The 24287-nt window shown below is 37.6% G+C and overlaps 1 protein-coding gene across 2 annotated transcripts in view; it reads left to right on the top strand.

Moving 5' to 3' along the window:
* Positions 1 to 24287, top strand: part of LOC123880347 (cGMP-inhibited 3',5'-cyclic phosphodiesterase B-like) — a 122165-nt gene that overhangs the window by 84386 nt on the left and 13492 nt on the right. The gene's annotated exons all lie outside the window — the stretch shown is intronic.

The raw sequence follows: 24287 nt of genomic DNA, 5'->3' as shown, positions 1-24287 counted from the left end.
AACTTTTTCTTGACAAGGGACAGAACTAGCAAATAACATACACTCAAGACACCACACAAGTTCAATCCATACCCTCATGTATAGAGATACTTAGCAACACAACATAATTTGAGCGAACTAAATCCCTGTAATCTGAAACAAATGATTAAAGTCATTGTCAGTTTAAATAGTAGTACAAGCACCGATATTGATGGAATCAGCCCATAAATCTCACAAATTGTATTAACAAATCTCTATCACACGGGGTATTTCCTAAAAGCTTCCTCATGTCGCAAAAGTCAGTCCAATTCATACAGCAGAAGCAAAATCAGTACCCAATAGTTATAGACCTCTCTAGAGTGCTCTCTGTTATTTTCAAAATTAATCTTCGCTTCGGGCTCTTATTTCAAGTTATAGGCGTTCTAAAAATTTAATATCACTTGCATTAACGGGGAGGGAAAACATTGTGAAGAAACCTGCGTGCCTAAGAGTTCTCCATAATATTCTCAAAGATGTGTATTCTAATTCTGAGAGGCGACCAGTTTTCAGTAGTGGGTGATGAATTAACATTATGATGATGACTAATAACAACTTAATTCAATTTATGTTTAAAGTTTTAGAGTAACTTAATCCTTGTTAGTTTATTCTCAGTCAAAATCGAACATCAATCAGTGGTTATAACGGTTAATCAAAGTTCAGAGTATAATTAATTATGTCGCACAATCGAATTAGTTCGACGGACCGCAGACTAGCATTGTTTAGCTATTAACTAACCACAAGAGAGGCAGTTGATGCCAAACAATATTGCCCACTTCGTATTTCCCCGTTATACGCGTCGACTCGTGTGGCACGAATCGATCATAGAAAAGTTTTGATTACCGAACACCACAGTGTGCACTGTACAATATCCATTATCCACTTATGATGATTATGATCCATACTCCAAACTACCATCATCATGATCAACCCATCAGCAACTGATTTTTAACCCCCGACCCAAAAAAGGGGGTGTTATAAGTTTGACGTGTGTATCTGGCATTTGTCTGTGGCATCGTAGCTCCCAAACTAATGAACCGATTTTAATTTAGTTTTTTTTTTTAGTTTTAAAGGTAGTTTGATCGAGAGTGTTCTTAGCTATAATCCAAGAAAATCGGTTCAGCCGTTTGAAAGTTATCAGCTCTTTTCTAGTTACTGTAACCTTCACTTGTCGGGGGTGTTATAAATTTTTAATTTACACTTGTAATAATTCTTTCACCATTAGAAAGCTAGTTTATCCAGAAGCAACATATGATTTGATGTATTTACATGCCCTAATGCATGCATATACTCTCCTTTGCAAAAAAACGGCCATTTATATATTTATATCATAGTTTATATCCAATGAATTGTACGAGGCCCTACCATATGAAGTGTCTTTTCAGAACACAGCATTTGTATTTTGCATTATTCCAATACCTCGTAGCACCCGCCGTCGCGGCGTCAGTCTTTGCCACATACTTAGTGAAATCAGAGCTTCGTCAGAAAAGTTACAGTACTCTAGTTCTATTGTGTCCAGGATACAATAATTTCTTGCAAATCTCAAACGGGCAATCCGGTGCTCACGGAATAACTAATGGGCCTCAGCTTGCCACCGAACTCGTATGTTGGCAGCTGCAAGCGTCCTCCTCACAGTCTATGGGCCAACTTGAGGTTCCTGTACTTCTTCTATATATTTTAAGGTTCATGCAGGTAGGTACTCTTCCAGCTTCTTAACTCTGACTCATTAAAAAGCGGGCTCCCGAGAGTAAAACGTTTTCTCCCAGAGCCTTCTCAGATATGTAACTGTTTCGTGATATTGAGTTCACGTCCTTTCTTCAAGTTATTTCTTGCCAGTAGCACATTTATACATTGAAAACTGTGTAGTAGTAAATTTTTGCCAGTTAAACAAAAAATCAATACCGTCTGTTTTTTTTTTTTTGCAAAAAGGTTTACCTTCGAAGTTGAATAAAAACTTTACTTTTAACTACAATATTCTATTTGCAACAACGAGAACACTTTGTTACCGTGTTTCGACATTCATTTTGCTGTGCATTGTAGCGTAATACTATCTTCTCGTCTACAAAATGTTATATCAGTATGCTTAGCATGAGAATTTATGTCTCACCAACTTTGATAGTATTCGATTGTCAGAAAACTTCAGCGATGTAGTAAACTGGACCTCAACTCCTTTGTTTTAAAGCTCAAGTTTGTCAATATATCTAATATACTAAGTAGAATAATGAGTAGATTAGAAAATAAGTATTCTTGTTTTACTGGTTCATCCTTTTAAAAAGGTAAAAAACGTACTGATATTTGAAGGATGCCTAGTTTGGCTTATAAGTATCTATATTAGCTATACTAATTTATTTATTTTATTTAAACCACTTTACTGCTTAAAACTATGACAAAGATTAAAATACAAGATAGATTTACAAACAAATAGCGACCTTATCACTAAAGTGATCTCTTCCAGGCAACCCATACTTAAGAAGTTATGGAAAAAATATTATCTATGAATGCGAAAGTGTGTCTGTACGAATATATCTGTCTGCTAGCTTTTCACAGCCCGTCCGAGTAACCGTACAGCCAGCGCCCCATGCGGAAACGTGAAATAATTAAAATAAGTGGTATTAAATTTTTGACTTCAAACCAAGGATCTTAAGGTCTATTTTTCTTTGACGTTATTATGTTCCGATTCTCGAATTCTATCAACGCTGGTGAGATGCCAAATCTTATACTAAGCATTCAGTATAGTGTCTTATCACAGGTCTTATGGATATAATTAGTACTGGTACTTAGTTTATTAGTAACGAGATCCGACAAGGCTTAGGTTTCCTAGGAAAGCGGGGCGGATTATAATTATAGTTATTTATGTATGCCTCAATTGCGTTTTGAAAATAGTACCTACTGCTGAGTTTCTTGTTAACTGATCTCAGTGATATCTGCATGGAGTCCTAGCATAGCATAAGTGGCACAAGTTGTCCTACGTGAAATGAAAGTTATTTCATTTCATTAAAACGTTTATTTGTAAAGCTACTTTCAAAAGTTTGTCTAATGACCTAAATATTAAGAGGGCTCTCTCCGTCACTCGTTTCATACAATCGTAGTTCCAATTTCATTTGAATATTAAGCAACCAAAGTCCATGAAATTTTGCAGACATATTTTAGAAACTAATATCTATGTCTGTGGTTTTCCAGATTTCTGTTAAAATATTCGGTTTCAAAATTACGCGGTCTTGAAAATTTTCATACAAATCTTTGAGCCCCTGTAATTTTAAAACTACATATTTTTCGAAAAATCTAAAACACCACAGACACAGATATTAGTTTCTAGAATATGTCTGCAAAATTTCATGGACTTTGGTTGCTTCATATTCAAATGAAATTGGAACTACGACTGTATGAAACGAGTGACGGAGAGAGCCCTGTTAAGGGACGGAGTTAAATTACTTTGCGAAAGTTGGTATCAATTTGCGAAACCGTCAGTCTTGTGAAAATGTAAAACTACTAAAATATTTACCTACGTGAAAAAACAAAATGTTTCTGAAATAAATAAATTTTGATGCTTAGCTCGAAAGGGTTTTTGCATAAAGATTTTAATTCATGGAAATTAGCAGCTGTTAGTGGCTTTGTTGTCGTCCGTGTTTTCTCGTGGCAAAACTTAGTTTCAGATTTATAATAAGTAGGTAAGTTTAGATTGTTATGAACTCCTTGAATCGTAAGTTGGGTAACTAAGCTAGGAGCTTAAAAGCAATAACAAGATTGAGCCTAGATTTGATTGCAATATGTACGAGCCACAACATTGTACGTTTGTGACGGCAGCAGGTCTGTATTTCAGCATGATCACATTCATCTATAGTCTAACACGCTTTCCAATCACCTCCGAGAGTGGATAGTTTGGACCATTGAGTTATGAACCATAGAGACTTCAGACATCAGATGCTAATAGTCATAGTCATAATAAGCAACTCATTATAGTTATAAGCAAACTAATAGAAACGGAAAGATTTTTATTCAGATAAACTTCAAGTAATTTTGAATCGTCAGATGTAGCTGCTACTAATAATTTCAATAAATGAATAATGAATGATAATGCCCGCGACTTAGTCCGCGTGGATTTAGGTTTTCGGAAATCCCGTAGGAACTCTTTGATTTTCCGGGATAAACGTGTCCTATGTCCTTGTCCGGGATGTAAGCTAACTATGTACCAAATTTTATCATAATTGGTTAGACTGTTGGGCCGTGAAAAGCTAGCAGACAGACAGACAGGCACGCTTTCGCATCATAATATTAAGTATAGATTGATTTGCAAAGCATTGAGAACTGATTTGCATTGATCTGCCCCTTGGCCGCTCTAAAGATTTATGCTGAAACTCGATGTTATCCGTTATCGTGTACTAGTAAGTACCTGTCTGCTTTGAAATTAAGCTTCAGGGTTAAACAACATCTGAACTTCATAGGAAATCTGAACATCTTTGACCTGGATGTCTGGAGTGAACCTATATCTGTTATACCTGTTGCACGAATAGATAAACACTAATATTATAAACGCGAAAGTGTGTTTGTATGTTTGTACTTCAATCACATCGCAACGGAGCAACGGATCGGCGTGCTCATTTGCATGGTATAGTTAATGAGAACCAAACTGCGTTTGTGTGAGGAGTCCACTGGGGTGACTTTTCTCAAGAATTAACGATAAAAGAAGTAAGAACCTAAATAAATAAATATTTAGGACACGTAGTTCATAACTGAATGAATAAAATAGTGTGTATTTTATTTTACAAATTCATTTTCCTAGTGAGCCTTTTTGACATGACGTAAATATTGGAATAAATATTTAGCAACAATTTTCAATGTGAGAATTTTAACACCTATATTGTTCGGGTGAATAGTGGTTTTGACATGAATGCAACGGGGTGAATCGCGTCTAAAGCAGATTACTCGTTTACCTGTGGGCATATCAATAGCGTAAAATGCAACGATATATGATTTTCAATTATTTACGACGCTTTTTCGCAATAGCAAATAGGTATGTATAAGTACTCTGATACAAAATTTTGAACATGAAAGATGACAAGTGTAAATTATAAAAATTATAACACCCCCGACGATCCAAAGTATTTGAGTTTTCCAAAACATCATTTTCAAATAAATAATTATGTATTTAGGCAACATCCATCTTGACAGCTTGACATTTGTCAATTGACATAATATTAAGAACCTAAAGATTATCTAACCTTCTTTTCAACAAGAAAACTAGAAAAGAGCTGATAACTCTTAAACGGCTGAACTAATTTTTTTGGATTATAGCTAAGAACACTCTCGATCAAGCCACCTTTCAAACAAAAAAAACTAAATTAAAATCGGTTCATTCGTTTAGGCGCTACGATGCCACAGACAGATACACAGATACACAGATACATAGATACACAGATACACAGATACACAGATACACAGACACACAGATACACAGATACACACGTCAAACTTATAACACCCCTCTTTTTGGGTCGGGGGTTAAAAATGTACAAGTGTAAATTAAAAATTTATAACACCCCCGACAAGTGAAGGTTACAGTAACTAGAAAAGAGCTGATAACTTTCAAACGGCTGAACCGATTTTCTTGGATTATAGCTAAGAACACTCTCGATCAAGCCACTTTCAAACAAAAAAAACTAAATTAAAATCGGTTCATTAGTTTAGCCGCTACGGTGCCACAGACAGATACACAGATACACAGACACACAGATACACAGATATACACGTCAAACTTATAAAAAGAGGGGTCTTTTTGGGTCGGGGGTTAAAAATGTAGTCGTGGCAACCCTCTGCCATACACCCTTAAACTTTTAAACTTTAAGGGTGTCTGCCAATGCATAACGTGATTTCGATTTCCGAAGAAAATATTTAAGAAGTACGTTAGATTTTTTACGCCTTTTATGATCCAAACTTAATCGTCGCTCATCGTTCCTCCCAGTATTGGGGACAATACGCAAGGAACTTTCAGCTTTTATAAAATAACCAAGGTCTGACACGCGCTGGCTCTTATTCCATCAGAGTTGCATATGTTGGTAAATTTTTAAATTGATTTTATTTCATTTGAAATTATTTCATGTGAAATGTATAATAATTGTAATATGTGTAATGTGAGGTAGTGTTTAGAATCCATTCACTGTTCCTAATTAATTTCCAACAATATACCACTTGAACTGTGAACAATAATTGAATTAATATTCTCAGTTGAAGTTCAATACATTCATGGAACTATGAATCAACATGGCTTATTACAGGTGTTCTGTGAATACATGAATTAGGCAACCCACTAGAATTTCGCCAAGGCTTCACGAAGTTCATTTGTTCTTAGTATTGTTGAAGTACTTGAATTAGTTCAGAATGTTCGTACGAGAACTGAGATGCGACTTGTCGAAAACATAACTTGATTTATTTAATACATTGAAACAATCAGTGGTTTTTAATCCCCGACCCAAAAGAGGGTTGTTATAAGTTTGATGTGTGTATCTGTGTATCTGTCTGTGGCATCGTAGCACCTAAACGAATGAACCGATTTCAATTTACTTTTTTTTTGTTTGAAAGGTGGCTTGATTGAGAGTGTTCTTAGCTATAATCCAAAAAAATTGGTTTAGCCGTTTAAAAATTATCAGCTCTTTTCTAGTTTTCTTGTAGAAAAGAAGGTTAGATAACCTTTAGGTTCATAATATTATGTCAATTGACAAATGTCAAGCTGTCAAGATGAACGTTGCCTAGATAAATAATTATTTATTTGAAAATGATGTTTTGGAAAACTCAGATACTTTGAATCGTAAGCGCGGAATAGCTATAATCCAAGAAAATCAGTTCAGCCGTTTGAAAGTTATCAGCTCTTTTCTAGTTACTGTAACATTCACTTGTCGGGGGTGTTATAAATTTTTAATTTACACTTGTTGAAGGAATGGTTTGATGTGGTGAGTGGCAGAAACGTGGCATAGACACAATAGGTGCTCAACATTCAATATGTCATCTCTATAGACTAGGATCAGATTTACTGTATCGTGATTAGAACAATGCTATACCTACATATTATGAAATACTAGATGATGCACGGCTTTGTCATGAATGGACCTTGAAAATCCCGTGGGAACGCTTAGATTTGCGCAGATAAAAGTACCCATGTCGGTCTTCGGGATGCAATCTATCTCTATCAAATTTCGCCAGCAGAAGAAAAACCAAAATGCTTACACTGCGGTGAAGCGCACCCCGCTAACTATCGAGGTTGTATGGTTGCCAAAGAAATGCAGATTCTAAAAAATAAGAATCTTAAAAAATCATCTACATCCTATCCTCAGCGTTCATCGAAACCTGAGAAATCTACTGATCCTCATGTAAATAAGACTAAGGAAGACACGAACAAAAGTGAACACCAAACTTATGCCCAAAAAGTTTCTAAAAATTTGCCAAGCACTCAAATGCCCCAAATAAAAGTGGAAAGCAAACTGGATGAAATTCTTAAATACATGTCCTCGTTCGACGAGCGATTGAAAAAACTTGAAGGTGGTGCTAATAAGGCTACCAATAAGCTGAAAAAATGAATAATATGCTTAAAATATTTGCATGGAACTCAAACGGACTACTACAACATCAACAAGAGCTACAAGTAGTCCTAGATACACAAAAGATTGATATCTGTCTAATATCTGAGACACATTTTACCAAGCAATCATTTATTAAATTTAACGGTTATAAAGTGTACCATGCCATACACCCAAATAACACAGCAAGAGGCGGCAGTGCCGTCATAATTAAAGAAAATTTGTTTCATTATCAAGAATACAAATTTGAGGAACAAGAAATTCAGGCAGTAACTGTAAAGGTCAAAACTACAAGATACGAATTTTCCGTAGTAGCCATATATAGCCCTCCAAGGCATTCAATATCAAAAGAATATTATGTCAACTTCCTCGAGAAAATTGGAAATAGATTTATTATTGGAGGCGACTTTAATGCGAAAAATACTTATTGGGGTTCTAGATTGACTACTACAAAAGGTAGAGAACTCTTAAGTGCTATTAAAGATCAAAAATGCGATGTAATAAGTACAGGTAAGCCTACCTACTGGCCAACAGATGCGATGAAAATTCCAGACCTAATTGATTTCTTTATTTATAAAAACATATCATCAAAATACCTAGACATTGATGAAATGTTCGACATGAATTCAGACCATTCTCCTATCCTCTTAACGCTAAGTGATATAATCATATATAAAGAACCTTATCCTGTACTTGTAAACAAAAATACAGACTGGGACAGCTTCAAAATGGATCTGACTAATAATATTAACTTAAATGTGCCGCTTAAAAGCTCGGAACAACTAAACGAAGAAGTAAGAAAGTTTGTGTTAGATATTCAGCTGGCTGCTTGGAATAATACACCAAAGCTTAGAAAAAAGCCCCAAGGACTGGTTGCTTATCCCAAAAATATCCTTGAACTCATCATTGAAAAGAGAAAACAGAGAAAAAAGTGGCATCATTCGAGATCTCCCCTTGATAAAAGGGTGTTGAATAACTTGACTAAGGCTCTAAAGAAACAAATAAAAAACTTTAACAATTCGTCAACCTACAGTTATCTTCAAAGCCTTACAAGCGAACGGAGCACCGACTATTCACTTTGGAAAGCCACTAGGAATTTAAAAAGACCATGTTTGCATATTCCTCCAATCAAGGAAGAAAATGGAATGTGGGCAAGAAATAGTGAGCAAAAAGCTAAAAGATTTGCAGAATATCTAGAAAAAATATTTCAACCAAACGAAGGAGAACACACTGACTTTACTACAATTGAAACAAGTCAAGAAAACACTCCCATTAAACTAGTCACCCCTAAAGAAATACTTAATATAATTAATAAATTGAACCTGAAAAAAGCTCCAGGATATGATCTAATTACTACAGAAATCTTGCGAAACCTTCCAAAAAAAGGAATCGTTAAATTAACGACGCTGATTAATGCAGCATTTAGAATGAAGCACGTCCCTGACTTGTGGAAAGTTGCAGAAGTAATTATGATCGCCAAACCAGGAAAACCACCAAATGAGGTTACATCATACAGACCAATTTCTCTGCTACCAATTATCTCAAAACTTTTTGAAAAGCTACTACTCAGCAGATTAAAACCTATATTGGATGAAAAAAATCTGATTCCCGACCATCAGTTCGGATTCAGGGAAAAGCACTCGACGATCGATCAAGTTCACAGAATAACGAATATAATTGAAAGAACACTAGAAGAAAAGAAAGTTTGTTCATCCGTATTTCTCGATGTAGCACAAGCCTTTGATAAAGTCTGGCATGAAGGTCTTGTTCACAAACTTAAAGTATTACTCCCTCAACCATTCGCAAACATACTTGAATCTTATATATCCGATAGAGTATTTAGAGTGAGGCAAGAGGAAGCCTACTCCAAACTCAAGGAGATCAAAGCTGGAGTACCTCAAGGAAGCGTTCTAGGACCTGTCCTGTATCTCCTGTATACCTGTGATCTTCCACAACCTGATCATAATACCATCGCTACTTTTGCCGATGACACTGCCATCATAGCTGTGGGTAATACTCATCAGGAGGCGGCGGGAAAAGTACAATCAGCATTAAATGAACTCAACAAATGGACGAAAAAATGGCGAATAAAATTGAACGATTCCAAGTCTACCCATATTGATTTTACAAATAAAAAACCGAACTATCACCCTATCTATATTGACCAACAAAAGATACCTTATGCTAATACGGCAAAATATCTTGGAATGACTCTTGACAGCAAGCTACGCTGGAAAGCTCATGTCAAGAAGAAAAAAGAAGACCTAGAGATAAGGTACAAAAAATTGTACTGGCTCATAGGTAGAAACTCTTCACTATCAACACAAAATAAGAAACTCTTGTATAAACAGGTCCTAATGCCAGTGTGGACTTATGGTATCCAGTTGTGGGGATGTACCAGAAAAAGCAACATTCAAATAATACAGCGATTCCAAAATAAAGTACTCAGGGGTATCATCAATGCACCCTGGTACGTCAGAAATGAAGACATTCATCGCGATCTTCAAATGGACTTCGTGGACTCAGTTATTAGCAAACATGCTAAATCCCACGAACGCAGGCTCCATCAACATGTGAACGTCGAGGCTATCCAGCTCCTCGACAACACAGACCTAAAACGTAGACTTAAAAGGACTAAGCCTTTTGAGCTAGTGTAGTTATAGTGTTAGTGCAGTGTAAAGAACACAAGAAAGAACAAAGTGAAAATTTAATGCTAGTGCAATATAATGAACACAAGAACAAAGTGTCATAAAATAATAACTAACGATAAACTAAGAAATATGTCAATGGACGGACTCTTAGATATAAGTACTTTTATAAGTTTAGGTTAACATAATATTACTTATTAGCTTTACTCGTAGGCTAGATTGTAATCTTAATAAAGTACTGCTGTCAGTACTTTATGGTTATAAAAAAAAAAAAAAAAAAAAAAAAAAAATTTCGCCAAACTCGGTTAAAGGAAAGGATGAAGCCCGCAACTTTGATTTTGTTGGATAAACAAGTGTAAATTAAAAATTTTCAACACCCCCGACAAATCATTTTCAAATAAATAATTATGTATATCTAGGCAACGTCCATCTTGACAACTTGACATTTGTCAATTGACACTTGAATATTATGAACCTAAGGGTTATCTAACCTTCTTTTCTACAAGAAAACTAGAAAATAGCTGATAACTTTTAAACGGCTGAACCAATTTTTTTGGATTATAGCTAAGAACACTTTCGATCAAGCCACCTTTCAAACAAAAAAAAACTAAATTAAAATCGGTTCATTCGTTTAGGTGCTACGATGCCACAGACAGATACACAGATACAAAGATACACATGTCAAACTTATAACACCCCTCTTTTTGGGTCGGGGGTTAAAAAGTCTATATCCATTTCCGGGATACAAGCTATATTTGTATGAAATCGATGGTGCCAGCGAATTCACCCACGTTGGTTTAAGTTCAATAAAAACTGTTTGATTTTCTAGGGGAAAAAATCCTTTATTGGCGCCCGGGACGCGATCTATCTTTGTACCGAATTTCGCCAAAATCAGTTTGACGGATGAGCCGTTCCGCATCTCATCAATAATATTAATATGGATTATGAATCCATTTACTCTCACGTTCGCATTATAACAGTCTTAATGTACATAACAAGTGTAAATTAAAAATTTATAACACCCCTGACAAGTGAAGGTTACAGTAACTAGAAAAGAGCTGATAACTTTCAAACGGCTGAACCGATTTTCTTGAATTATAGCCAAGAGCACTCTCGATCAAGCCACTTTTCAAACAAAAAAAACTAAATTAAAATCGGTTCATTAGTTTAGGAGCTACGATGCCACATACAGATACACAGATACACACGTCAAACTTATAACACCCCTCTTTTTGGGTCGGGGGTTAAAAATTAGCATTACGTACACTCACTTGTAGATGTACGACTCTACGCTGATAAGCTTGAGCAATTATCTCAAAGCACTCAACCTAATGACCTATCAGGATTGCACTATCTCAGGTCAATTTTCATCCACCGGCGTTTAATTCACCTGAGACTTGGGGGAAATATGTTTGAGGACCTCTCGAGGCCAGTGCGAGTATTCGTCTCAATTAGCTCAAGCCTTTGTCGCTTTACGAAATGTGCTTCTCTAAATTGGGTCTGGGTTCGTAGTCCGTTTTTTGTGTTGGAGAGATTTGAGTTATACCTGAGTATATAAGATTTTTCAGGGTCCTTATGATTTCGTCATGTCGATCTGTCCGCGGCTTAACCTAGAGACTCTCAGAAGTAGAAACTTGTAATGGCATGGGTATACAATATTCCCATACGATTTAATACGTACCGCTTAGGTATGGAATGCTCTTCCGCCGTGTTTCCTGCCAAATAAAACTTGAATACCTTCCAGTCAAGAGTGCATAGGCAACTTCTAGGCAAGCGCTCCAAGCTAGACATCATTGCTCTGTTTTTCAGACATGATTTTCATCTAATGCAAGTCTACCTCACAATAAAATAAATAAAATAACCACGGATCAAGTGGTAAGATGACATCTTGAAAAAAAAAATTAGGAACATCTTTAACCTCCTCTACACATAAAGCGGAATCGATTTTTTTTCTCGTCTATCTCATTGTGTGTGGTGTCGTTGGATAGATCGGTTTCTAAGCGGGATCGTACCGCTTAGTCCCCGTTTTCTGCGTGTCATGCTCGCAGGCCTTTTCGGCGATCATCAACCATCCTCATCCACCGCCACCTTCTTGAGGTCGTCGTACCATCTATGTTAGTCAAATCCTATATTATTACACACACAGGAATGGGATAAGTACGCTAAGTTCATCAAACACATCATGAAAACGCGCGAAGATGACGAATGGGAGAGACAAAGACCCTAAAAGAACAGCTGCCTTCCTGACGCAATGCTTCGTGCAATTCCGGGAAGCCGTGAGCGGAGATACCGAATAGTGGAGGAGGTTTTTAGTCCGTAGGTCACTGCGAAACACCTGCAGTGGAGTCGGGCATGCCAGACGGTATCCATGAGGATTTTCCTCCTCCACACAAAAAAAAAAAAAAAAATTACTACACAGTATTTTTTTATTCAGATACAAGTTAGCTCTTGACTGTAATATCACCTGGTGGTGATGCAGTCTAAGATGGAAGCGGGCTGACCTGGAAGGGGTATGGCAGTTTTTATTATTGTAAATTGCACAATTGAAAAGAGCAACCGCCGAGTTTCTTGCTGGTTCTTCTCGGTAGGAACGGCATTCCGAACCAGTGGTAAATTATTTGACGATTCAAAAGCACTTGTAAAAGTTTATTTGAATAAAAATCTATTCTATTCTATTCTATTCTATTAAACCCATACCCCTTTGGTTTTTACACGGCATCATACCGGAACGCTTGGTGGCACGGCTTTGCCGGTAGGTTGGTAACTAGCCACGGCCGAAGCCTCTCACCAGACAACGGACATAGGACGGCAGGTATTACTATCCTTATCCTTACTAACGGGACCATGGCTCATGATAACGATTACATTGTTTTGTAATTGCACTCGGAATCGAACATGGTTTACGGCCCATTGTCATCTGCCATACGTGGTCAAACTACACGCAATCGAGTTTAGTCTTCATAGCTAGGGGTGCCAACTGCCATAGTGGTTGAAATGTTTAATTGACAAATGTATAAACACTGAAAATCATAATTGTGTTATTTAAAAAAAAACACTGAAATAAATTAAAAGTAAAAAAACATTAAATCAAAGTTTTTTTATGCTTTAAACTTTTAAAATATCAAGTAAGCGAGCAATAAAGCACCTTAAAGCGTCACTTGATTTAAAAATATCTAACCGAGATACGCTTGGCTTTCTTCACACCCAGGATGGCTGACGACATTTTTATACTTTGATTGATGGATCGTTGAATATTGTTCAGATCGAGGACGACGCCCTTGTTTCAGGCAAGTATATACTATTTTAACGACCTCCCTATGGTAATGTAAAAAAAATTATCAACCCTGTGGTATTAGGTGTAAGTGCAAGGCCCGAGATTCGATTTCCGGTAGGGGTAAATTGCACCGGTACAAACAGAAAGGCAGATAAGCATTAATTTTTATATATAAGACTAGTTGATACCCGCAACTTCATCCGAGTTGATTAAAATTTTTCAAAATACCGTGGGAACTCGTTGATTTTCCGGGATGAAATCTAGCCTATGTGTTAATCTTGGGCAAAACTATCTCCGTCTCTCAGCCAAATCCGTCCAGTAGTTCTTGCGTGAAAAAGTATCAAAATACCTCACACATATACACATACACACACACTCAACAAACTTTCGTCTTTGTAATATAAGTGCGATCAGACAAACTTCAAAAGAAGTAGTTAGACAGTTGTGAGCAAACTGATGAACCGGCAAATACAAATAGACTGCTACGCTAAGCACAAATACCTATCGTAGTCAAGTGAAAATAGCTCCTAAATCGTTTGAGTCCATAAAGTTATGATAAAGACATTTGCGCTATCGCTTGACGACCTCCACAGGATGTCAAGGTGATATCACTATGTTATATATCGAAACTGGGCCGGCATGCATTTGACCCGTTTGCTTTGATACCGACTGCTTTCGCCTTCTATTTGTATACGAAGGTAAATGGAAATGTGTGAATAGCACGTTTGACAATATTAATAAAGGTCTTGTGAGCTTAAAAGCGGTGATAGCCTAGCGGTTAATACGTCGGCCTCCTAGTCGGGGTCCGGGGTTCAATCCCGGGTGTGCATCTCTAGCTTGTTGGAGTTATTTAGAACGGTGGGAACGGTTAGCAGGCACGTCTAGCGTTGCGGCCTGACTATGCCTGCGTAACAAGTAGGTAAACACAAAAACGGTCTAGAAGAAAAACATACATTTGCACAGCACCGCTAAATTACTATTAAGTAAGTATTTCACGAAACTCTTTATATGTTGTTGAAAAATATTGCAGCATGATACGAGTACCGTATACAGAAAGTATTCTCTTCCATTCTCTACTTATTCTATTATTTTATATAGCCTCACCGGAACGCCTTCGTGGCACAGAGTTGTCATATCACTAGAGAAGCAATGCCACGCAAAATAAATTAACTGGTGTATAATAGTTTAAGTAACTTCTAACAATACGTCGAGGTTCTGACGTCACTGGATGACGTCAAATGTTAGTACATGTGACGCAGGTAGCCCTATTTTGCTACGATTTCACGTCACAATGACCTAAAAGTCGACATATCGTCTATTCAGGATTAAACTGAGAGTTCCCTCACTCTAGTTCACTCTGTTAGTGGCACCTACTTGACTTGACACTAAGTAGTCATTTTTGCTTTTTGTCATTGAGTAAATTGACACTGGATCTACTTTCCACCTGTCATGTATCATATCAATCAGCCTGTTTGTGGCCACAGCTAAACATAGGCTATCTTCTTAAGCTCGTCAGTCCAGCGGATCGAAGGTCGTCCCACACTGCGCTTGCTGATACGCGGTCTCCACTCCATGTATGTTTGCCCCAGCGGCCATCGGTTCTGCGGCAGACTTGTCCATCTGTACATAAAAAAAACATCAATGATGTGTAACATATATCAATAATACATCAATGATGTAAGTATTATTACAAAAAAAGTTGTTTGTGTCTGTCTGTTGTTTACCTATGCGTTCGCGCACCGTTTATCCAGTTGAGTTGAAGCTTTGTACAGTTGATTAGGATTGATTGGGATTACGTAACACAGCGAGCTCTACACTAACTCCTTTCCATAGATCACACTAATATTATAAAGGAGAAAGTTTGTATGTATGTGTGTGTGTGTGTGTGTGTGTGTGTGTGTGTGTGTGTGTGTGTGTGTGTGTGTGTGTGTGTATGTTTGTTACTCCTTCACGCAAAAACTACTAGACGGATTGGGCTGAAATTTAGAATGGAGATAGATTATACCCTAGATTAGCACATAGGCTACTTTTTATCCCGGAAAATCAAAGAGTTCCCACGGGAATTTTAAAAAACCTATATCCACGCAAACGAAGTCGCGGGTATCAGCTAGTAGCAAAATAAATTTGTGCTTTTTTTTATTGAAGGCTGAAGTATGAAGTCTGCTTCTCCATGGTCTAGCTTAGTGTTAGTGGGTCTATGTTTGTGTAAAGAAAGCAATTACAGCGCACAGTTATTACATTCCGTAACCTAAAAAGTTTTATTTGCTCTTCTCACATTCGGAATGTGCAGTTGCGAACAAAATTAAAAAGTTTTCTTCATCTTGGTATGGTATTTGAAAGAATGATAATAAAAGGGGAATCATAATAACTATTTGTTACGCTACTATAAGAAGTAGGTACTTAGCTCTTGACTGTGGGGTGAATTTTGTTCATTATTAGGTGGGGTGGTTTTTTTTTTTTAAATATTTTGTAAAAAAAAGAATATTAGCCATGTTAATAAAGGCCTTCCCCCCCCCCCCCCCCAAACTAAGCGCAAAGCTGTATTAAGAGTAGGTACGACAATAGTGCAACGGGTGGGATTTGAACCGCCGACCTTTTTTAGAATTCAGTCTGCTCCTCAACCTGTTGAGCTATTGAGGCTTGTACCAAAAATTGGAATTTTAAATTTTTAACCGTACAAACTTTCTATGACTTTCATGGATATTGACTTGAAAATTCACAAACTTTAAAACTCTTATTCTCTCCTTGAATCAATCAGCCGGTTTGATATCTTCTTAAGGTTGACCAGTCCAGCGGGTTGGAGGTCGTCCCACACGGCGCTTGCTGATACACGGTCTCCACTCCAGAACACGTCTGCCCCAGCGGCCATGAGTTCTGACCGCGTTTATCAGAGACCGCGTATCAGCAAGCGCAGTGTGGGACGACCTCCAACTCGCTGGTCTAACGACCTTAAGAAGATAGCGGGAAGTGGGAAGATGAGGAAGGCAGAAGATAGTGTGTGGTGGCGTGCTCTTGGGAAAGCCCTATGTCCAGCTGTGGACGCAAACAGGCTGATTGATGCCATGTAACATTTTTGATTGTTGCTTCGATTTACTTCGCCTCTGTATCGTTGTGAATCGATCCTAAGCGGACCAAGAGATTAACAAGGAACATACCAATTTGTTGGCCCTCTTAGAGCGAAAGGTGGGACACGTAGCCTACTTACATGCCAAATAGTGGTACTGATTCTGAGCGCTACAAAAATTCTGAGTATTCGCATCTCATTCATAGTATCGCATTTGTAATAGGTAATGTATCTACTTTTTTACATAATATTATAATATTGTTGGCTCTAAAGGGATTGTTCTAAAAATTATATCACGACTATACGAAAACTGTCAATAATAATAGGCATTTACTTGTTAATAATGTACGCTATTTCAAATAGGTATTAGCATACAAGAAGCATTTGCAAGAGACATTGTAAAATGTGTGGTCGTGGCAAAGGGTATCGCGGTCAATGTGTTTGGCCTTTGTAAGATGCGTTTTCAATAGGCTTTTCTAAAAATATTTTAGAATAGAGTTTCAGTACGTCTATCTATACTAATATCATAAAGAGGTAAAGTTTGTAAGTTTGTTTGTAGGAAGTAATCTCTGGAACTACTGAACCGATTTTAAAAATTCTTTCACCAATAGAAAGCTGCATTCTTCCTGAGTGACAAAGGCTATATCTTATTTTCAAAAAAATAGAGATCCCTACGAAAATTTTAATAAGCTATCCGTGCGAAGCCGAAGTGGGTCGTTAGTATTACAAAAGCGGTAATAGCCGAGTAGTTAAGATGCCGGCCTCCGATTCGGAGGGTCCGCATGTAATTTGGCCATAGTCTACCACGCTGGCCAAATTGGGTTTGGCAGACTTCACACACTTTAAGAACACTATGAAGAACTCTCGGGCATACAGGTTTCCCCATGATGTTTTCATTCACCGTCAAAGTAATACTTAATTACTCTAAACGCCATAATCCGGTGTTTGAGCGCTAGTCAAATCAGTATCTTTTTATCAAACGTCAAAACACGCTCTTAGTATGCGAACTTCAATGAAATACTGGCGTGTGACGTCACAATGATTTGACGTGCTTTTTTAGTTTAATCAATAAAAAAATGGTCATTACACTTCAGACTAACAATGGACGTGGATTTCACGTATTTTGGAAGACCCTCTATTTAATAATCATCAACATCAATATCATCAATACCATATTCCGAAAAGTTAGAGGTGCCTGTCCGGGATCGAAACCCGCGTCCTTCGATTAGAAGGCTGGCACCTTGACCAATAGGGTAATATATCACTAGGCCAAAGCAAAGTAGTTGCAGGATTATTTTTTTTTAAATTATATAGACTAGCGCTTGGCTGCAATCAGACCTGCTAGCAACTGATGATGCAGCCTAAGATGGAGCGCGCTTGCCTAGAAGTTGCCTATTCACTCATACATACAGAGATAGTAAGTAGGAGGCCCCCGTGCTATGTTACATGTCGCTTCGACATTGTACCGCGATGAGCCTTGAAGCCTATTTAGGCACTTTGTAGTAAACAAAGCTATTATCTATATATAAAAATCAATTTTGATTTGTTTGTTTGTCGACTCCTTTCGCGCTTCTACACCATTCATCCGATTGCAATGAAACTTTGCACAAATGTTGATAAGATTTGCGGGAAGGTTCCTTATAAAGTGTTGTTTTACTGGGACAGTATGGGGAAATCCAAAACCATAGGACATACAGAGAAACTGTCTTAAGAACCTGTAGATCTTTTTTGTGAAAACAATTTTGTCAGAGTAAATTTTCTGGTCAAGCGTGTGTTGTCCATAATAAAACAATGAAATTGATTAAATTTTTTAATGCCGATCGACTCAGTTTCGTGTAAGATTAATTTCATTATATCGAAAAAAATCGGGATAAAAGTTTTATACTACGTTACTAGTCTAATATAACCGAATAAACCGTATACCTACCGTATATGTATTATCAATACAACGTAGGTGGTTATACATTATGTACGCGCAAACGAGTTTCAAGTCCTGTGCATACAAGTTGGAACGAGCTACGCCAAAATGCACCACGCCACACAGCACCGGTTCACCTTAAAACTAAGGACTAATACATTGACATTACTGTTGTAGAGCTAAGATGGCGAGTGAGATCTGGAAATGTATGCATTATATGAATTTTTCCAAGAGATAAATAAAAACTCAAACAAGAGATGCGATCTCTGACCCGATGAGAAAGTAGCTTAACATTTACAGCGTATGTCGAATCGTGAACAGTTCATTCACACGTGCCCGTTTAGGATGGGTATAGGTAACGCATTTCGCAACCAGTTTCGCAATTTCATCGAACGCAGGGCTGCCAACTGAATAGGGTATTTAAAAAATGCAAAATATAGTTTCTATCCATGGCATCCGTATCGAGTAGGAATTTTGGAAACCAACTATTCAGCCAGTTAAGAAAACTACGAGATATTTTAAGGTCGACAAATTGTAAAAAATGTACCTGCGCAGAGGGTGATGTAACAATGGTCGACTAGAACGTAAAACCGCAAAATAGGTTTAAAGTCATTAGGATACTTACAGTTGGTGGTGGCCTCATTTCTTACCACCAAATAAATCGATAAATCGCCTGCAATCAGAAAAAGTTCAAGGTTGAAGGTTTTTTAATAGAGATTAGATATAGATTACAGATCGATTGAATATTGATACATGACATTGTAATGATAGCCTAGTGGTTAGGACGTCCGCCTCCTAATCGGGAGCTGGGACTTCGATCCCGGGCAAGCACTTCTAACTTTTCAGTTATGTGCGTTATATGTAATTGAATATCACTTGCTTTAACGGTGAAGGAAAACATCGTGAGGAAACCTGTATGCCTGAGAGTTCTTCAAAGTGTTCTCAAAGGTAAAGTTTGCCAATCCGCACTTGGCCAGAACTCTTTTCATTCTAAGAGGAGACCCGTTCTCTGTAGTGAGCCGGCGATGGGTCTATCGTTATGACTTGACGTTAGTGACACCCCTAAACTCTCTGCGCCGACGCACTGTCAATATTAATCGTTTCGACAGCTTTCACCGCGTGCCCGCTGCATCAATTGTCACTGGTATCTTCTATACGAATACATTTATGAAATCCTTTTAGAAGTTCCTAGGCAAACAATACGTAATGAAGAAAATGCATGCCCTGCCTTACAAAAATAAACTAAAAAGATTTTTTTCATATTTGAAAATGTCGCGATAAAGCTGCCATATGGTTTCTTTCAAATTTTTCGGGTTCCGTACCTCAAAAAGAAAAACGTAACCCTTATGTCACTTTGTTGTCTGTCTATCTGTCTGTCTGGTCATGAATAAATAATATTAACCAATGACCCAGAAATTTGAAATGATTTGGCCTAATTATGAAGAAATCAAAAATTGTGTACAGGTTTTAAAATTTTGACGATAGTTCAGTCCTTGACAGATATTACTTTACCAAAGCTTAGATGATGTCATATTCTTCAGCATTACTTTTTCATAAAATTACCTCCCTGCGGTATACGAGTACCTAGTCATTTGAAAAAAATCTTACCCAATGTTTCTTTTGACGATCTTTTTCCATTTTCACACCCCTTGGGATCCATTCCGTTAATCGAATGCCCAGCTTGTTCTGTCAATTCGGTTACATGCATGCCATGCCCATTTCTATTTTAGCTTTTTTTGTTCACCAACTTATTTTAACTAGATACTCGTTATCAAAACTTCTGGCTACTTTGGTCACATTGCCCGATGCCTGTCTAAATTTTTTTTACATTAATTGGATCACTTTTGCAAAGGCTATCTCTTATACTCTCGATTGGTTTGTATTTTCTGTCGTTCCCATTAGAAAGGACGCATTTTATACACCATGTACTTAATATGTATGAGCGTTATATATTTGTGGTGTAAAATCATTGTTGAAACTTGAAATAAAGACTCGCTATTAAAATCTTTTAATGTAGATCTCTTTAATTATAATAGGTATGTTTTCTCGCGCAAAGAAACATTTCTATTATAATAAAACATTATTGTAAACCTGCTTCAATACTCATGAAACTAGCCATCAACTGATTAAATCCGGACTTCGTGCTCTTTATAAATCCTATGGAATAATTGGTCAAATATTATCAAATAGCTGTGTTGAACCTATACTATAATTTAAGAAATTAAATATTACTTCCTTTAACGCAGAAGGCAAACATAGTGAGGAAATTTGTATGCCTAAGAGTTCTCCATAATGTTCTCAATGTTGGGAGAAGTCAGCGTTGGGGATTATTGCCTAAATCCTTCTAATTCTGACAGAAGAGCTGTGCTCAGTAGTAGACCGGCGATGAACTAATAATGATGACTTTCCTGTAAAAGTTTTTAGCGTGCTCTGCTGAGTTCTGAGTTCTGACACGCATTTGACACGGTTTGGCGTGGTTCATACAGTGTGTAACCAGAACGCTAGCAAAAATGACAGGTGATGGTACGGATGATTACTGATAAGGCATTAGATAGGATTACTGATAAATCCATTTTTTTTTTTTTTTGTGAACGCGGAAGTCTATAACGCTTGGAATACACTGGCGTCGTATTGGGCTTTAAAGAAATTGAATGTTTATAAAGCTTAGTAGTGGTAAATTGGTCACCTTCAAGGTAAAATATGTCGTTATATTTTGCGCATATATTTTCAATGCAATTGTTCCTCCAAAAAATGGTTTAAATTTAGTAATTTGAATAAACGTTTCACTCTATTTGAGTCTCTACAGGGATTTTCAAATAAACAAATATCATAATCTATTGTGCCTTGTCATAAGCCTTGTGTATAATAGGTTTTATATCCTGTAAATAAAAATCGTTTTCAGTAGTATTCAAAACTTTTATAGGTATTTTTCCGTTCTTAGGCATAACTAGCATGCTCACAATAAATTCGGATGCGCAGACTACGCTTTCTTCAGTCATACTAGTGGTAATGTAATGCGTACATTCAGACCTAGCAGGTATAGTCAAAAAGTTAGGTTTCTCAACTTCAATATTATTTAACAACTAGCTGACGCCCGCGACTTCGTCTGCGTGGATTTAGGTTTTTGCGAAATCCCGGGGGAACTCTTTAGTTTTCCGGGATAAAAAGTAGCCTATGTGCTAATCCAGGGTATAATCTATCTCCATTCTAAATTTCAGCCCAATCCGTCCAGTAGTTTTTGCGTGAAGGAGTAACAAACATACACACACACACACACACATACAAACTTTCTCCTTTATAATATTAGTGTGATGGTAGTATAAATTTTATTCCATTATAGTTCAATGTTAAAATTCAATTTTCTAAGTCGATATGAGCTCCGTACAAAGGGAAAAATTCTAGACCTAAAATTCCATTAGACACACAGGGTAAAGAATCGAATACATATAACTCATGCGGTAATTGTACACCACTTGGAGTAGTGTTAAATAATTAGAGCCTTTCGCTTGAATATGATTAGAATACGGCGGTCGGCTTTGGGTGTATTGTTACATACTATTGTTTGGCATACCGCTGAAATGCTTGCGCCGGTATCTAATAACCAAGCTTCTTGTATTGTTCAAATAAAATTCTACGTATTTTACATTTTTCTGTAAGGTTAATAAAGTGTTTATTCCCGAAGTGTTCATTCTCAAAGTGGTTTTCAGGGGAGGGTTTAATCTGACAATCCGATTCTGATCCGCCCAACATATGCATGACATTTCTAGTCTGTTTAGCTCCTCGATTTCTATAATAATAATAATTTTTTTACACTCATTTATTTATTTTTCACATTTTACCCTATTTTTAAACAGCAAACAATAAAATAACAAAAACAACAGAAAAAATAACAGAAACACAGAAAGAACAAAAAATAAAATAACAGCAACAACAAAATCAATAAATAACAGAAACAAAAGAGAAATAAAATAATAATTATTATTAGAAAACTTACCTCCGCGACCTCGTGTCAACCCACGAGCGCCGTTCTGTTTTCCTCTCGAAGAAGAGTAATTGAGCGCTGAAACTTGATGCCCCAATGCTCGTCCTCTACCAGGTACATAATATGATGGCCGTGAACCTCTATACTTACCTGTATTCCATTTACCTGTGTAATTATTAAAATTCCTAGATTGGTAGTATGTACGCTGTTTCACGGTTAATAAATCACCTGTTGAAGGGGAAGGGTTCGAGATTTCTTTATCAAGGGCACCCTGAATCGCATCCTTAAGCGAATCGTAGTTCCTGGCTGTAATTACCGTGCTAAGTGTACGGTTTCGCAACTCGTCGGCAAACTTTTTATAATAAATTTTTCATTTAACGGCTTAAGTACTGCATAAGCATTTGAATCACCTTTCGATATTGATATTGTAAGGTCAACAAAAAGTTCAGACATTTATTTCCCATAATCTTGTACAGATCTATTATTTTGCCTTAACTGTTGTATCTTATTTTGGACAGCTATAGGCGATTTTTGTGGCAGTAACACACGCCGCATATCGCTAACCAAGTCATTGATGGCTGTGTAATCCATTTGGCCACGGAGTACTCACCTTTCATCTTGTGCAGGTCCTTTCGGGGCACGGCTGCTTCGGAAGGTACCTGTGCAGGAATGCTGGTGGGGAGCCTACTGAGGAGTGCCATGAGTATGGCAGTGGCATGGATACGGCGCAGCACACTCTGGCAGAGTGCCCAGCATGGGCTGAGTCGCGAGAGACGCTCGTAACAGTAGTAGGGCTAGACCTCTCCCTGCCAGCCGTGGTCAAAGCCATGGCGGGCAGCGATAGGTCTTGGAAAGCGGTAGAGTCTTTCTGCGAGGAGTTAATGTCGCAGAAAGAGTCGGCGGAACGCATGAGAGAAGATGATTTGAGCTCTCATGCCATCCGTCGTAGGAGGGTTAGGCGTAGGCGAGTTGCCCACAACCACCGCCTACCCCCTTGAGAAAGGCTCTCGGGCGATGGACACGGGGAGTCTATCGCCCGAAAAGATACCAGTCCTCGAGTCGGAAGGCGCACCTATGTATTCGTGGTGTGCCTCAGACGATGTGTCGGGACTATATTGGTCCCCCGAGGAGAGTCCTTAGTAGGCGCCGCTGGCTAGGCTGCGCGAACGTGTTTGGCCCCGTAACCTAGCCATCAGGCGATGCGTGGAACGCCGTGGGGTTTTAGTCGGTAAAAGTTCGACATAACCTCCGTGCCTCCCCGGGCGCGGTGGCATTCATATGAGTGAACGACCCGGTGGTTGTTATAGGACTGACTTTTATTTCATGTAACACATTGTTATACATTATAAAATAGCTTATAAGCTATTGTCACACTGTACAAATATATTGCAAATAAAACATCTGACTGATGCTAGAGATCAACGAACGTTCCATAAATAAGTCAGTCGAAGTCAATGCCCCGACGTAGGGGGGTTTGAAAAATACTGAATCACTAAAACTAAAAGATAAGGCAAATGGCAATTGGCATTGGATTGTGTTAAGGTAGTATATTAATAGCGCTAAGTTTTTGCTAGCGTTCTGGTTACACCCTCTATGAGTTTGTAAGTAACATGTCAAGGTACTTGATACATTCGCACCGCTGCTCTATAGAGGTCGACCAGTTATAACTTATGATATATCGTACATATATAAATGAGAAATAACACTGCTCATTTAATCAAATAACTTTGCCATAATTTATGTGAACTGTGTTACAAGGTTTGATAATATAATAATATGATCTAAAATTCTATTTTCTCATAACGAATAATCAAGTAG

Source organism: Maniola jurtina, chromosome Z (genome assembly GCF_905333055.1).
Source record: "Maniola jurtina chromosome Z, ilManJurt1.1, whole genome shotgun sequence".
NCBI lineage: Eukaryota > Metazoa > Arthropoda > Insecta > Lepidoptera > Nymphalidae > Maniola > Maniola jurtina.
The sequence above is the reverse complement of the archived record's forward strand: the minus strand, read 5'-3'. Positions and strand labels throughout refer to the sequence as shown.